General features: G+C 39.5%; 1 long non-coding RNA gene across 2 annotated transcripts in view; it reads right to left on the bottom strand.

Moving 5' to 3' along the window:
- Positions 1-308: 308 nt before the first annotated feature.
- The window catches only part of LOC110483651 (uncharacterized), a 28046-nt gene continuing 12668 nt past the window's right edge, over positions 309-15686 (bottom strand). The window contains exons 3-4 of one of the 2 annotated variants that reach the window (XR_014957172.1): positions 6141-6211; positions 309-466 (exon numbers count right to left, since the gene is read on the bottom strand). This is a non-coding gene — a long non-coding RNA (uncharacterized LOC110483651). Of the gene's footprint in view, positions 467-5351; positions 5797-6140; positions 6212-15686 lie in introns of those variants that run through there. The other variant, XR_002467614.4, reaches the window with a different exon arrangement.

Genomic DNA, 15686 nt, shown 5'->3' with positions numbered 1-15686 from the left:
GCTGCCCCAAAGGAATTATAAATAATTTTGGAAATAAAAGTGTTTCTGTGGCAACATGAACTTTAATAAGTCAAAATTTGCAATACTAGTAAGCTGTGCCCCAATGACAGGTAAATGTATGTGTCTGAATAAGGAGACCAATGGAGCTTATAGTCACAGAGCTGTCAGAAGAAGTCAGCAATACATGTCTGAGCACTTAATAAAAATCACCATCCAGCTCACAATATGTGACACAAACCCTAAAACAAGGGGAAATCTGCATTGTGATGTGCAAAGGACTTAGCATGTCATTTGACATGTGTACTTGCCTCGACTGTCGTCCAGTTTGACCAGGAAAAAGAAGAGGGGCAGTACAACAGGTACTTCTTTTGTTTCAGCACATCTTGAAGAGGAAATAAGGTGGCTGCTCCCTCCCTGTAATTCTCTTACCAAACAGAACCTTCAAGAAAACGCTGTGTGCATCCCCCTGTAATGAACACAAGACATAGGAGCCAGTCAAACCACAGGAGAAATATAAGCAACATCTCCATCAAAAGCTACCTGAGTACAAATTCAGCCACAGAAATAAAAAGTGGAAGTGTTTGGGAAACAGAATGTCTGCCCTGCAAGTGGAAAGAAAAACCCCCATAAATTTAAATTCAACCATTTCAGATGGAATAAATAACAGGACATTGCATAGGGGGGGATCATGCCCAACTCCAGCTCAGTCACAGCCATCTCCCCTTGAGTATTCCTACCTTGGTCTGCAGGATTCCAAAGGGAATTTTGGTTCATAGCAGTGACCAGCCCCTTCACCACCAGTACAGGCAGAGCTGTTCAGTTCCAACTACAGACCAGCAGAGCCCAGTCTGGACTAGGGAGGGGACTGAAAACTCAATGTATTGGGCCTCACATGTCAGTGTACTGCCTGGGTAACACCTCCTGTGCAGCTTTCATTCCAGAAGTCAAGAAAAAATGTTTTAATAATTGAAGAACACACTTATCTAGTCTAAAAGGAATAATTAAAAATTTAGAAACTAATCATGATCACCTATTCATTTCAAGGGAGAATGCTGGAAAAAAGACAGAAGAAAATTGAATATAAATAAATTAAAATAACAACAAAACCCCTATTTGAAGCATGATGACTGTTTTCAGCCAACACCAGAATTTCAGTACGTCATAACCTACAAAGATGAACATAAAACCGTCTTCATCCCATTACCAGACACAGGGTGCATTCTAGAATTAATCTATGCTTTGGTTCCATCTGGAGGCACCTTCAGAATGGTGGGAAGCCTAGATTTAAAGTTCATTGCCAAACTAGTGGGCTCAAGAAGAAAAATTAAAATAATCAAAGAGAATGCTTCAAATATGAAAGACTGATAAGAACAGGAGTGATTCCTTTGGACATGAGAGGAGTCAGTAAGGCCTAAAAGAAGTACAGAAAGGTAAAGTATGGTATAGGCAAGATTTCTGGGGAATGGCTGCATTGCCTACATGGAAATAAAAAGGTGAGAAACTTGGTTAATAAGATTTCTTTTTCATTACACATCATGTTACAGAGGTCACCAATATCAAAAGCCAAAGATTGAAAGTATATTTCCAAAAGCGTTCACAGGGCATCACCAAATGTGTTGAGTAATATTTATGACAGTTATTAACAACAGTTCACAATTAAGAAGCAAAAAGTTCTCCAACTTTTGAATGCCAGAATAAGAACCACATAAAGATAAATCATTCTATTACAAAACTAGTGACTTCTACAGATGGTAATCAACAGAAGTCTACATTAGTATTTAACATCTGAAAAAAAGCTTTAGAATGGGACATTTGTTATTCATAACTGGGAGTAGTGGGTCAGGCTTTGGCAAGTCAGATGGACCAGCTAAAGACATTCCCAGAAGGCAAAATAAAATAATTAATGGTCTTAATAAACAGGTTCTATCAAAAAGAAATTGAAGTTAAGCTGCAGAAAAGAAGCCCAAAAGACACAACCATGTTCTTCAACACATAAGTTATTATAAAGGGGATACTGTTGATCTGTGGTAGACAGGGTGAGCAAAAATGGGTTTGAATTGCTGCAAGAAATAAGAAAATCCTTGTATATATAAAAAGTTAGATACTGGCATAAATTTCCAAGGAAGTTGCTATGTCTCTTTCATCATAAGTCTTGAAAATTAAGAAGTATTTGCAAGAGATGAGATAGCTGGTGTTGTCTCAGGAAAAGCTCAAAACTTATTTTATTTTCTCCAATTTTATATAATCTGAATTTAAACAATGAAGATGGTGATTTGTTTTAGAAATGCCAGTATTCAGCTCACGTGACTAAACAAACTCCTTACAGCCAGTCTGTGCCTGTGCTTCTAACCCACTTAGTAAGTCCTGAGGCAAACAACTAGCACCCTCACTGCTTCAATTTACAATGTGATTGTTCCTGAGTAATGAAAATGCTTATTCTAAATGGTTTTCACACCAGACAGACTCTACAGAGAGAGGAAGGAACATGGCTATCTAGTTTTCTTCCCTAAAGCTGCCATTTTCACAGAGATGTGAAAAAAATTGGCTACACCTACCTAGTTTTTACTTTTAAATCCAGGTAGATTGCTAATGGATGTTCTAGAGAAAAATATCTTACAAAAGATGAGCCCCTCCTTCTGCCTGGCTGCCAGATCAGCAGGGCCAGGAGCAAGGAGAGTGGAAGAGCCTTGGCCAAGGCACTCTGCGTGGGGCAGCTTGGACATGCAGGTGGCCAGAGTGTCCCAGCCCAGGCACACTCTATTCAGAATGAAATGTCTGCCAGTCTGTATAGAAGAAGGAGCTCTGTGAAAATCTCATTACAATTCACCTGGAACACAAGTGCCAGCACTGAGCCAACTTAAAATAAGAATCACACTTCATCTTCCTTGTCCCAGCCGTGGCATGCAGAATCCCCTAACCACATTACCTTCAGACTCCTCTTTCTTCTCTCACAGTTAAAGGTACAATCTGGGATGCCAAGCTGTCCCAAACCATAAGCTGTTTGTTTAGTAAAAGGAATAAGTAAAATGAATTTCATGAGGACTCTATAATCCTGACTGAATCAGTCAAACAGCCACAGGGCCCAGAATCCAGGTTTTGTTCAATAAAGATATATAAGCCACAAGCTCTGTTTCCCTCTACCCCATCCTTTAGATGTGCATGAACCAGTTTGTGTCACCCGTGAAAGGATGCAGGCATTGTTTGCTCTAATGCCCTGACAGTATTCCCTGAGAGACTGGCCTTTTACACTCTTCTCTTCCTCCTCAAGAACTGAAGTCTCATTTCTCCTAAGACAGATCAAGAGGGCACAAACACTTGGCTCCTGGGTTCCACAGCTCATCATCATACAATTCTCTGTGAGGCTTAAGGTTAGTTACCACAGACAAAAAGAAACAAGGAGATATTTCTTCTAGAGCAAAGTGACAATCCTCAAACAAACTGTTTTCTGCAGAAGTTTCTATGTTGTCTCACACTTCATTCAGCTTGCCAGCCTGAGCAGAAAGTTTTTAGCAATTCAATTCAATGTACTGGCAATATAATAATGAATTTATTTTATTTTGGCGCTGGTGATATTTTCATTTCACTTTTTATTTACATCTGGACAATGCTGTTAACTCCTTCAGCCAGGGATTTTATTCTTACTATCTAAATAAAAGGACAGCAAAAAAATTTCAATCTCTTTTTACAGTCAGGGATTATATCCAGAATTTTTGAAGAGGTTTAAAGGAGGGACAGGGCAAAAGGGCCAGAGCTGTTCTCTCTTACTGTTTGTTTTTAATTTTGGGGGGTAAGTATTGTATTTGCTGGGCCCTTACATAAAAAATTATTCACATTCCCCTCCATAAGAGCCATGAGCACTTTTCTTGAGCTAGTTTAAGTCGACATGTGCTTTAGCCATGGTCTGAGTGGAGTCTCCTGCTGGAGCAATCCTGCCCTGCAGTCATTTCTGAATTGTGTTGCTGCTGTAAAACCTCTTAGAAAGGATGTTACCAAACATGCTAAAAATCAGAACAGGAAGCACTGACAGTATTTTTAAGACAGAAAAAATAAACAAAGAAATTACTATAAAATTTTCCAAGGTCTCCCCAGTGAATGCCAATTTTGTTTAATTGGGCTTTTTTGAGGTTTGATTTGGTTTGGTTTTTTTTTTGACCAGCCAATTTATATTAGGAAGTAATCTCCTAATTTATGAAGGAGTCCTTTTAGCTCCCTAGAAACTCCCAGCTTCATGATTTATTTGATAATTACAGAGAGGTGATTTCAATATCCTTGTGTTTCTCACTGTTTTGCATGTGGCCATCCATTACAGCAGAAGAAATTACAAAAATCCTAAAAGATATTATCATATCTAGTCAGCCTGATGAGTTTTCTACGAGCAGGATGCATGAAACAATGAATAAGGAAACTGGATTACGGGAAAGAAATAAAAATATGGAGAAAGAGGAGAGGACAAAGAAAGGTGAGTCTATTTTATGTACAGGTATAAAAATGAGGGTAGAAGTCCTATTTTTATTTATGGAGGTTACATCTCTCCTCTGAACTCATTAGTGATTCATTGCATATCACAGGATTAAAAACAAAGAATGGGTAGATCAGCAAGCCTCAGCAGATAGCCAAATTTCTGACTCCACCAGCCAACATTTGCAGAAGCCTCCTCTTTTGGAAAAATCCTTGTTCTTTCCTCAGAAAAAAAAAATCCACACCTGATTTCCTCCTAAGAGGTGACTTGCAGCTGTGAAGGGGAGCAGCACAGAGCCTCTCTGGCTGCCCTGGCTGGGGAAGCCCAGCTCTGCCAGGCCCAGGGAAAGGTGCTGGAGCCTGCCCTTGGCTCCTGGGGACAGGCAGTCCCTTCCCACCACAGCAGCTGGGGACAGTGGGGGCACAGCCACCGAGTGCTCAATGTTGAAAGTTCTTTACTTCAAAGAACACTCAGGTGGGCCTTTCTTTATACTTTAAATGCTTCAAATTAGAGGTCTACACCTCGCTAATGTTCCCACTAGCATTGACAGGGCATTTGTCAAAGGCTTCAGTGGGATGGGAACCAAAATTATCCCTTAGTGATTTTGCCATTACAAGATTTAGCTATTTTACTACTGCAAATCATAGCAGTCAAATCAACAAAATGTTACAGCATCAAGGCACAGGAACTCAGGAAGTCTTGGAAATCACCACTTTTGTCTGCTGGAAATGAAATGCCCTTCTCCAGTTTCAGTTTCTGCTGTTGCAAGCCAGATTGTTTTGCAGGACATGCTGTTAAACCAATCACACTGTAAAATACATTAACGCTAGTCACCCCCAAAACTGGGGTGGTTATGAATTCTAGAATGATGATGACACAAAGCAATCAAAGCTGGACCATTCAGTATTGAGCTTTTACTCCACCCTCATCTCATCACATCCTCCTTCAGACTTACAGCCCAAATGATGCTCACACATTCCTTTGTGTTTTTGCCTCTTACACCACACCCATAAAAAAAGGGCACCGGTGATGTACAGCCCACCCTTAATAGGGTCTGTCACAGGCAGGTCAAGCTTTGTCAAAGGGGTAAACCTGCTAGTGCATATTTTATATTTAACTGTTTTTTTTGGACACTGCTGTCGCATGCTTTTATGTCAAACTCAAAGCAAGTGTGTTTTGTTGTTCCTGGAAAAATAGAGAGGTCGGTGTTCAGAGATTTCTTTTTCAGGAAAAGAATTTGTCCCTCAGAAAAGCTTCAGTCGAGTCCAGAACAAGAAGTAGAAGCTTGTAATCAAGATTTCAGCACTCCAGTGTTTGGATATGATCCCACCTGCATTCTGGAAAAGATAGAAATTTTAATAGACCTCATGGGGTCTCTCCACTTCACTGAAAAACAAAACGCTAAGAGCTTATTACTGTATGGAGTTGTCCAGGTACAGTTAAATGATTCATCATGTACCTGTTCTGTTAATTCATTACTCAGTGCTATACAAAACCTTTATTATATGCTGCTAGATACTTGGATACTTGTTATTAGAGCTCACTGCAATACAGCAAAAAAAGACAGCTTCTATTTTTTAAAGTGAAATAAAAAGTTGATATGCACAAAAGCTGTGCCTACATGTCTAGAAACTCAGTAAAATTGTACAAATTTCAAAAAAAATGCTAAAAGCAAACTTACGTGAACAAATGGAAAATTTAATTAAAAACAGGATGAAGATGGATTCTGTACATTTTTCAGGATCAAGTGACCTGGAAAGAGACAGAGAAAAGTTTGAGTGGATAAAAAGTGTTTACTTGAAGAACAGATGAGAAAAAAAAAAAGTTTAATAACAAAGGTAGGTAATTAAAAATTGAAAAGGAACCTCAAAATAGATTTTAAGAGAAATTTTTGAATTTATACACTGTCATATTTGACACTTTATACACAGACACAATTTTCCCCTTATTAGTGCATAGTTTTTCCTCTTCTACAGTCACCCAGCTGCTGCTGTATCTCAGACATGATCATTGCCTTTCCAGTTCTGGACAGTAGTGTTTGCATGGCAGTGGTCTGTATTAGAGATTAAATACCTGCAAAAGACAGGGGAGATTCCTGGTTCAGAGAGGCAGCAGTCTAAACCCTTAACCCAGCAAAGACTCTCTCTTCAGAAGAAAAAGGACGGGTCAGAGAGTAAGGGTACTCACAGCCAGAGCTACAGGACTTTATTTTGTAGAGGCATTGCAGACTTTCCCCTGCCTGTTGTGAATAACTCTTTCAAGCTTGGCCTTCACACATGTCAGCAAACCCCTTCCTCCCTCAGGTAACCTTGTCTTTGGTCTAGCTTGGCTCTACCATGTTTCCACAGGAAAAGTTTTCTGTTTTCATCCTCATGCCATTCTGGTATTACTTGGAGTGGTTTCTACGCCAGTCCAAGAATCTCTGAATTTTGCCAGAGATTCTGAAAATTCTGGACTCCAAACTGTAGCTGTGAAAAAAGGAGAATCAGCTCCTAGCTCCTTCTCACAGCTACAGAGCAACATTACCCACTTCAGTTTTCCCTAATTCTGGCAGAGTAGGGCACCATAAGTCACTCACTACCCTCTCTTGCCAGCTACTGTTTCGAAGCACAATCTCCATAAGAGGAAATTAAATATTTCTATAAACCCACCCTTCAAGAGCCAGGAGGACTGTGTCACTGAGGGTGCTTCTTGACATGACACACTGAGCAATCAGAGAATTTAATCATATTCTAGACCTGTCACTAGTTCTGTTTCTGAGACAGGAAAGTACATTTGTGACATATGGGGCTTGTTCTGCTGCCACTGAAGTCAAAGGCAAACTCTCCACTGGCTTGCACAGGCACAGAGCCCCTGTTATAGAGCAGAACTGGAGGAGCAGAATGAGGATAGATGTGCACAGCTGAACTATTGCTCTTCTCCAGAGACTCTACAAGATACTTTCTAGGGTTTCATAAAATACAGAGAGACAAGAGGATCAAGAGCCACTCTTCTTGTGAGAGGGCCAAATCAAATTTTCCTGATTAATTTACCTTCCCTTATTCCTAAACAAATTAATAAACAACACAACAGCAGAACAAGACAGGCTTAGCCTAGTGTTTAACTAATTAACACTACTAATTAGTGTTTAATGGCAATGATAATTATAATCATATCCCTCTGAGTCTACTGAGGCTGCCACATCAGATGGATTGCAATCTTCTCCATTCCTTGACAACTTTAAATCAATATCACTTCAAACCTGACAGGGTCATTTCATGAAAAGTGATTAGAGAGTCACCTTTATTTCCTGTGTTAAATGGAGAAATTCAAAAGCCTCTTTAAGTGGTGGGAGAAGAAAGGATAAATCATCACTTTGAGTTAACAAAATCAGTAATTGAAGCTCCTTTTTGTCCCACATAGGCATCATTATTTAGGTTTTCACTTGAGTCAATCCCAAAGCCAAAATTCACAGGCTCTGTGCCACTTGCCCATTATGTACAACAGAATAATTTAGATTAGGAAGGACCTTTGTAGTCCAACCCACCATTCAAAGCACTGCTACCCAGGCCAGTTTATGCAGGGCTTTCTTGAGCCAGGGCTTGAATATCTCCACCCTCTGGCTACATTATTTAATGTTTGGTAATCTTCATGGCAAAAAAAGCTTTCTTACATCAAAAAGGAACCTCAGTGCAAATTGTGCTGCTCAGTCAGGGAGAGGCATAAGACATCCTCTGTAGCTCAAGATCTGGGTGGCAGCACCCTCTCAATGGAGTCCCATCTGGGCTGAGTCCTCTAATGAGCTCATGTTGGATCATGGCCCTTGGCACACTGACACTACCACTGGACAGTTTTAAGCAGCATTTCTGGGCCATTCTACAGACACCCTGCCAAGCAGTACCTCGGTGCTGGCTGCAGGCTGGAGCTGGGCTCTCGCAGAGCCTGGGGAGCAGTGCACGACTTCCCCTGCACAGCTGACAGCTGGAGGAGGGCTGCAGCAGTTCCTAACCAAGAAGCTCTCTGTTAGAGCTGAGCAGAAGCTCTCTGTTAGAGCTGACAGAAGCAAAAGCCTCTGGAAGCTAAACCTCACCATCAGCAGTGAGCCAGGCATTCCCAGCCAATGCAGCTATCAGATGTTCCCTGAAGCTCTCTCCAAGAGAAGGTTGGAAGCTTGGAAAGAGCTGCCTTTTCTGCCACCCACCTCTGCTAGCTGACTCAAGCCACGAACCCTCATGCACAGGCAATGTGCTCACTCTTGAAAGAAAGGTCAGTGCAGTCTTTGGGAAGGATCATAAAAAAAATACACAAATATAAAGTAGATTGAATAAAACTCTTCTAGGTTTACTGGCAAAATATAATCAGAGGGGGCTAATACAGAGGCTGGGAAGATTCTGAATTGTGCTGGATAATATCCAGACTCTGCACCCAGCTAAGACAACCACAGAGGACACAGGATATTAAGCAGACAAGAAATCCTGCTAGGAATGGCAGAAGAACACTGCAGCAATTCACTCTGTTTTACACAAGGCCACACCTGACCATGGCACCAGAGCAGAGAAGAAATGCAGGACAGCTATGGAACAGCTAAACACTGGTACAAGTTTGGCATGGTGCTACTATATATATACAGATATGTCAGAGCTTTACACACATAACAAACATACAGCAAATACTCTTGCATTGTTGTAATACTGAAAACAGCATGCATGAACATAAAAATCCAAGTATACAGAACTTGGAGCATCCAGAGGTCAGTATTGAGAGTTATTGGGATTGTTATTTTTTCCAATGCCAAAAGAAGAACCTTGTTACAGCTGAGTCTCATAGTGTCTTTTGTTGTTTTCATTAGCACTAAACATTCAGAGGAATCTCAAAAAGGAAAGACAATTACCTGGGGAATGGAAGCTTTTGATCTATCTTAGCCAGCCATTCTACCTTATTGTGATTTTTTTGTGCTTTCCTCTTTAGAATAACCACTAATACTAAGAAAAAAACTTCCTGAAGTTCAAGCCTCTCATTTTATAAGAATGATTTTCACTTCAAATAAACATATGAGGGGCAGGGACTCATCACTGTTCCTTGATCACCACCCTTTCTCTAAGTCACCCACTGGGAATACATATTTCTCAACATGCTATGCTAAGTCCAGGAGGAAATCAAATATACATTTCTACTGGTGACTTAAGCTCTGATCCTACCATTAGTTAAACACAAGCTTAATTTTATGCATGTGAGTCATCCCATCAACATCCCCATATGCCAGAGACTTTGTGGGATTGGTGCCCAGAAATGAAACCATAATGAATGAATTCCATTTCTGAGTTGCAGAATCAGGGTTGGAAACCCTGAGAACTAAGATACTGGAACATAAATCCACACTATAACATTGGCCAAGGAAGTAAACACTTAAAAAAAAAAAAAAAATTAGCTAATTCCTTACTCTGAAAAAAAAAAAAAAAAAAACAAACAAAAAAAAAAACACAACCTCACAAGAGTTGATGTTATTAATTAAGTTTCATTCTTGTAACCCAACAGCCAGCGCTTCTCCAACAAAAACATGGCAAAATGCCTCATTTTAAAGAGCACATGCCAGACTTTGGATTTAGCTCTGCCTGCTTTTGGCCACCACAGCACCATAAATTTGCTACATCTTTCATTCTGCCCCCATATGTTAGGTTTGTGTCTAAACTCAACAACTCCTTTATTTTCCACACAGGCAAAACAAAAAAAACTTCAGCAATTCATAGTACAAATGAACCCCCCCAGGATATACTTACATTTGAAAAACTTTTTGAAACATTAAGTACATAATTAGAATTAAATATAAGTAACTGATACACTAATGAATTATTAATATGAGTACTGTGTATGCTGTTCAAAATGGTTGCAGCACTTTAGTAATGAAATGGCTCATTGCAACAGAGGCAACTGTTTGCTTTGTTGCAGGACCACGTGCCAGAATAAGAGTTGTAGTGAAAAAGAGGAGAATAGAACAATATTTAACAGCTCAGAGTGAAACCTCAGCTCTTACCCTGCTGGCCATGTCTAAAGGCAAGAGGCCCAGAATCTCTCTGCACTGGCATTTCTGTCACCTGCTACAAGACAAATGTATTGGGACACTGGCACTCCACAGCAAACATGACTTGTTACTTCAAAGTTCACTTTCAATCTTACACTATTCACAGAATGGATCTCTTCAGTCCTTTCACAAGGTACTTTATAGGCTCATCTTCTCCTGTGTACTAAACCTATTTTTTTAATATGTATTAAGGCATATTTCCTGTAAGCCCCTTACATGCTTAACATTTAATATCAGGTGTTGTACAAAGAGTCATTGTCAGAAGTGAGCAAGGAATTTCTTCACAAACATCAACACTTGGCTTTCCAAACCACCCAAGGCTTCCCTCCTTCTCCAGACAGTTTGTAAATACACCATTCACGGGCCATGACAACAGGGGATTACTCTCATTTGAGCTTGCATACTTCATACTTGCATAGCAAAACCTTCTTAATTCTGTTTCTGCTATTAAGCACATTAGTTGGGGAAAAAAAAACATATATACTTATATATATATATATATATATATATATATATATAATTGATTTTACAAGGGGATTTTTTAATACCAGACTATGACTTTAAAAATTAGAGAATGCAAATATTTACCCCTCTCTCCTCTCACCATGTTCCAAACAGCAGACAATATCCCTGACAATATTCATCTCCTGTAAACACTGGCAAAGCAATTTCAGAATTGTTATTTCATTGCATATTCACTAGCTGTTGCTGGAGGTATTTTGTTCAGCTCTAATTAGCACAGTTAATAAGATCAATATTTTCATTACTGAATGCTGCAGTAAGGCAAAACATGCTTAAAAACTTACATTTACAAAATCCCAAGGAATATATTTATTGGGAAATCCTACTCATCTATTTCAAAAGCAAAAAGCCCTCAAAATTGGAGGGAAAGCACTTTTGTTGTTTGTTATTTTGCTGAGGACAGAAATTAAAATTGAAACATCCATAGTAATTAGGGGTGCTTTTAGAGGCAAAAGGACTCTTTGTTCTAATTGAGTTTTTTGCTACTATTTCCTTGTGTCCAATACCTTTATCATGAGAAATAAATGCTGTACTTTGACTCGTTTGCACAGATCTTGATGTTGACACCATCCCTCTCCTTGTACTTTTGCCTGCCTTCAAAAATACCCAACAACAAAACCCCAGAAACCTGAAAAAAAAAAAAAAACAACGAAAAGAAAAAAACAGAGGCATTATTATCTAGCAGCAGTATCTTAAATTCTGCTTCAACTCTGGCAAATAGAGATTGAAAGAAATGAAAACAATACAGCTGCAGCAGCCAAAACAAGTGTTAGCTCTGGGGAAAGAAAAGTCCTCAGCACCCCTGCCCTAAAAATGGGCCTTGAGGTTCTTCCATCTGCAGAGAACATCCTTTTCTAGCACAGAACAGACAATGGTCTCAGCCCTCTCTGCACCTTGTGACAGCTACCACAGCAGAAAAAGGGAATACAGATGTCAGATATTCCGTTTCTCACATCCCTGGGCTTTGTTTTTTAGCACTCTTCTTGTCTAACAATAATGGGTCAGAAAAGAATCCTGACTCTATAACTGTCTTTTTTTTTTCTCCTCTGATTTCTTTTCTTCTTTTTTTAAAGAGAAAAGCTCAACTTTGTACTTGGAAAGCATTGGCAATTCACTGTGACTCTGCCTCTGTGGAGATGTCACTCAGGAAACTGTGAATGTAAACTACCCTAAAAAAATTCCATGCTCATGTTGAGTAATTATTTTAAAAATTGTTCCTGCAGAAAAATATGATCAAATATCAAATGGCTACTGTATAATTAAGCAGGAAGACACACCAGGGAGAAGACTATAGGTTTAGGTGCTTTATTAAGCATCAGGCTGAAGGCAGGGATTGCCAGAGCAGAGGGACATGCATTATATGGCACTGCTTGTAACATAAATATGCGCCCTGGGGTAACACATCCTGCACCTGTTGAGGTTCTGCCACCCACCGTGTCCACTCAAATTGGTTTTCTTCATTTCCATGCCCATCTTTTCCACTCAACTGATTCTACTTCCCCCCCACCTAACCTGCTAAACTTGTAATTTACAGCATTGGAGCTATTAAGATATCTACAAGGCAAAACCACCAAAGACAAGGAAAATTGGCATAATACTTCTAGGAAAGGCAAGTGAAAATGCTGATGAAAGACACTAGGCAGCTCTGCATGCATATTTCAGTTTGCTATTAGCAGTATGAGCTCTCATAAAAAAACTGTTCTTTTAAGATGACAATTACAGCAGCAAGGCCAGCTTGATCTACTGTCCAAATATGAAACACTTAATTTAAGAAATGGAGAAAAGCTATTTAATAGGGGGAACATAAAGAGAAGCCATTTGGGAACTATCTGATTCCTAAGCTTCACATACTAATTTTCTAACAGACACAAATGCAAGCAGTAGCTTTAGAATTATAGGAGGTAGTACATGTGCTGCTTACACACTGAAATGAGAAAATATTTGAATGGGACTTCTGTTTCTGCACCAGCAAAGAGCTGGGAGAACAGTGTCAGAAAACCTAAAAATAACATCCAAATAAAGAGGGTCTCGAGTGCACATTAGATCAAGCCAATTTCACCTCATTCATGTCTTGATTCTTCACTCTCACTTATTGAAAAATTAGTTACATCCTTATCTCCAAGGAGAGGGGTTAAAAATAATAAATATTTGATTCCTTGCCTGGACATATCATATCACTCTGGCAAGATGCATTGTTTTTCAATATGACAGCAGAGATGAACAGCATCTCCAAAGATAGCCTTTTCTCTTTTTCTTTTCCTGAAATAAGGCTGGATTTTGGTAACAAAGATATTCATCATTAAACCAAATCCCTTGAAAATATGTGCCAGAGGTCCTGGGAATCCATCACATACTGATGCTACCCAGGGAATTCTCATACACTGCACAATTGTGGTCAGGTCAAATTAAGACAAAGGAGAACACTGGGTCATCCTATCAAGGAACCTCAATCCAAAGACTACTCAGAATAACTCAAGTTTATATGGCAACATTTCCCATTTTCATTATGCCACACCACAGATTTAGAGACTGTTGAACTCCATTGTCTGCTCTCTTTACTGAGTCTGTCACTAGAATGAGACACCCAAAGCTTAATGCCACGTGCAGGCTGTGAAAGATAGTAATACAGTGAACTCCTTCATATTTTATAAGTTAATTTGCCAGGCACTTCAGTGTGTTCTTACAGGCTGCTTCAGCTGGGAAAGAGAACAAAAGTAGTTGGCCATTCTAATCAGAGGGCAACAGACCTTCCCCAGCCCCAGCTCCTTACTGGGAACAGCCTTGTGCCACAGGCTGTGCAAACCACAGAGCAAGAAAAGGCCCAACAGAACACATGATGGCCATCATTCAATACTGTATTTGTGAGACCTTTTGAAAACACAATATTTACAGATGTGTATATTAACATACATATGCATGTGTAAATGTAAATATTTATTTCCAAACCAGAAAGCCACAAATCCCTTGATATCCTCAGGTGAGGACAGACCATATACAATGTTAATTGAGGAAACTCCTCTGCCAATGGACAGAGAGGGAAAGTGAGGGCAAAATAAGTTTCTTGCAGGGGTCTGAAGTAGACAATTGCTGCTGTGCAGTAGTCTGGAGACTGTAGCTGTGGCTGAAAGGGGAATAGCTTCAATCTCTCCTCACAGCATTGCCTCTCAGGGTCTTATTAAGCATGTTTTGGGAGGAAAAGCTAGAATTTATCCTAATACACAAAACCCACTGCAACTGTACTCCCAATATTTGGCTACAGAAAGCAAAACCAGAATTATGTTCTTATGTTCTTAAAGATATTAAAGAAAACCTCCAAAAATCAAAACCAGAAACCCAAAATGTTCAGGAACAACTGCCAGGAATTTTGTCTTTATTTGTTTGTTTGATGGTGGTCTGTGCCTAATAGACAATGTATCCTCCTAAGCCAGCCAATTAAGTCAAGACCAAACAAAGAACCAAAATCCATCCATCTCTCTCCCCACCCCCATTCACAGGAAAACTTTGATCTGTCATGTTGGCAATAAAACCAAAAAACACCCAACCAAAACATTCCTACCACTCCACTTCATTACTTACACTCTGCTAGTTAAACTCCACTCAAGTAATCAGTTACCATTTATTGGTTCAGTTGTCTCTTGTCTCTGCAATCAAATAACAAACTAAAATAATGCACCTCACGAGCAGCAAAGCAAACGCAGTCAGGCAGGGGCTGTGCTATTTGAAGGTCAAGTAAAACAGCACTTGAAGTCAAGTGGCAGTCAAACCCCTGCCTTATTGTGTTGCCATTACAGACATTTGTGCTCACCATTACACTGAAATACAACCTGACTTCCTCTGGAATTTCTGCTCATTTTCACCAGAGTAAATCAGCAAAGGCTTTGGATCATAGGAATTAAGTTCATTGGTGACTGAGCTTAGTCACATCACAGAGGGATACCTGTGCAGGGTTTAATCAGAGAGAGCTTAGCTCTTTCTTTATGAATAAACCCTAGATCTTCTACAATACAATTTTCTGTTCTGCCAGTGAATCATGGCTTAAAGTTTGCTTAATTCTACCACAGCATGTATCTCATGTAATGGTCTCCCCTGCAGACAAAATTTCTACCCAAAGTACTAGGCTATTTCAGAAAGAAACCACTCTTATTTGCCTGAATTGGTTGGTTTGCTACTTAAATAGCCACATCCACCTAGTGATTTCTCTAAATGCTTGTTTTCAAATGCTTTAGATTATTTTTGGTTCTGTCAAAGTTAGAAAAAGTTTAAGTGGGTACAGAACACATAAGACAGAACAGTCATATCAATCACATATTCAAATTGGGAGCATTTAAATCAACAGGTATATTTAAGTCTGGACCATCAATTTCTACTCTTAGGACTATGAGTAATACTTTAGTTAGGCACAGAGACATCTAAACGAGAGAAAAAAAAATAAGAAAGAAACAACCAAAGGGCAGAGGGACTGTGTAAATCCTCAGATGGTTTTGACATTTAAGTGTATCAGTTTTCAGATAAGCCATGGACTTTGGATGACACGTGATAGAAGGAGAAAACTCAGCAATAGAAGAGAAGAATTAGCAGTGCATTAAGCAGCTCTGTTCCAGTCTGATGGAACTGTGTGTTTTCAAAGGCCACCTGGCATATCAGGCA

This window comes from Lonchura striata, chromosome 9 (genome assembly GCF_050655825.1).
Source record: "Lonchura striata isolate lonStrDom1 chromosome 9, ASM5065582v1, whole genome shotgun sequence".
Taxonomy (NCBI): Eukaryota; Metazoa; Chordata; class Aves; order Passeriformes; family Estrildidae; genus Lonchura; species Lonchura striata.
Note: the sequence above shows the minus strand (reverse complement) of the source record. Positions and strands in the feature narration are given on the sequence as shown.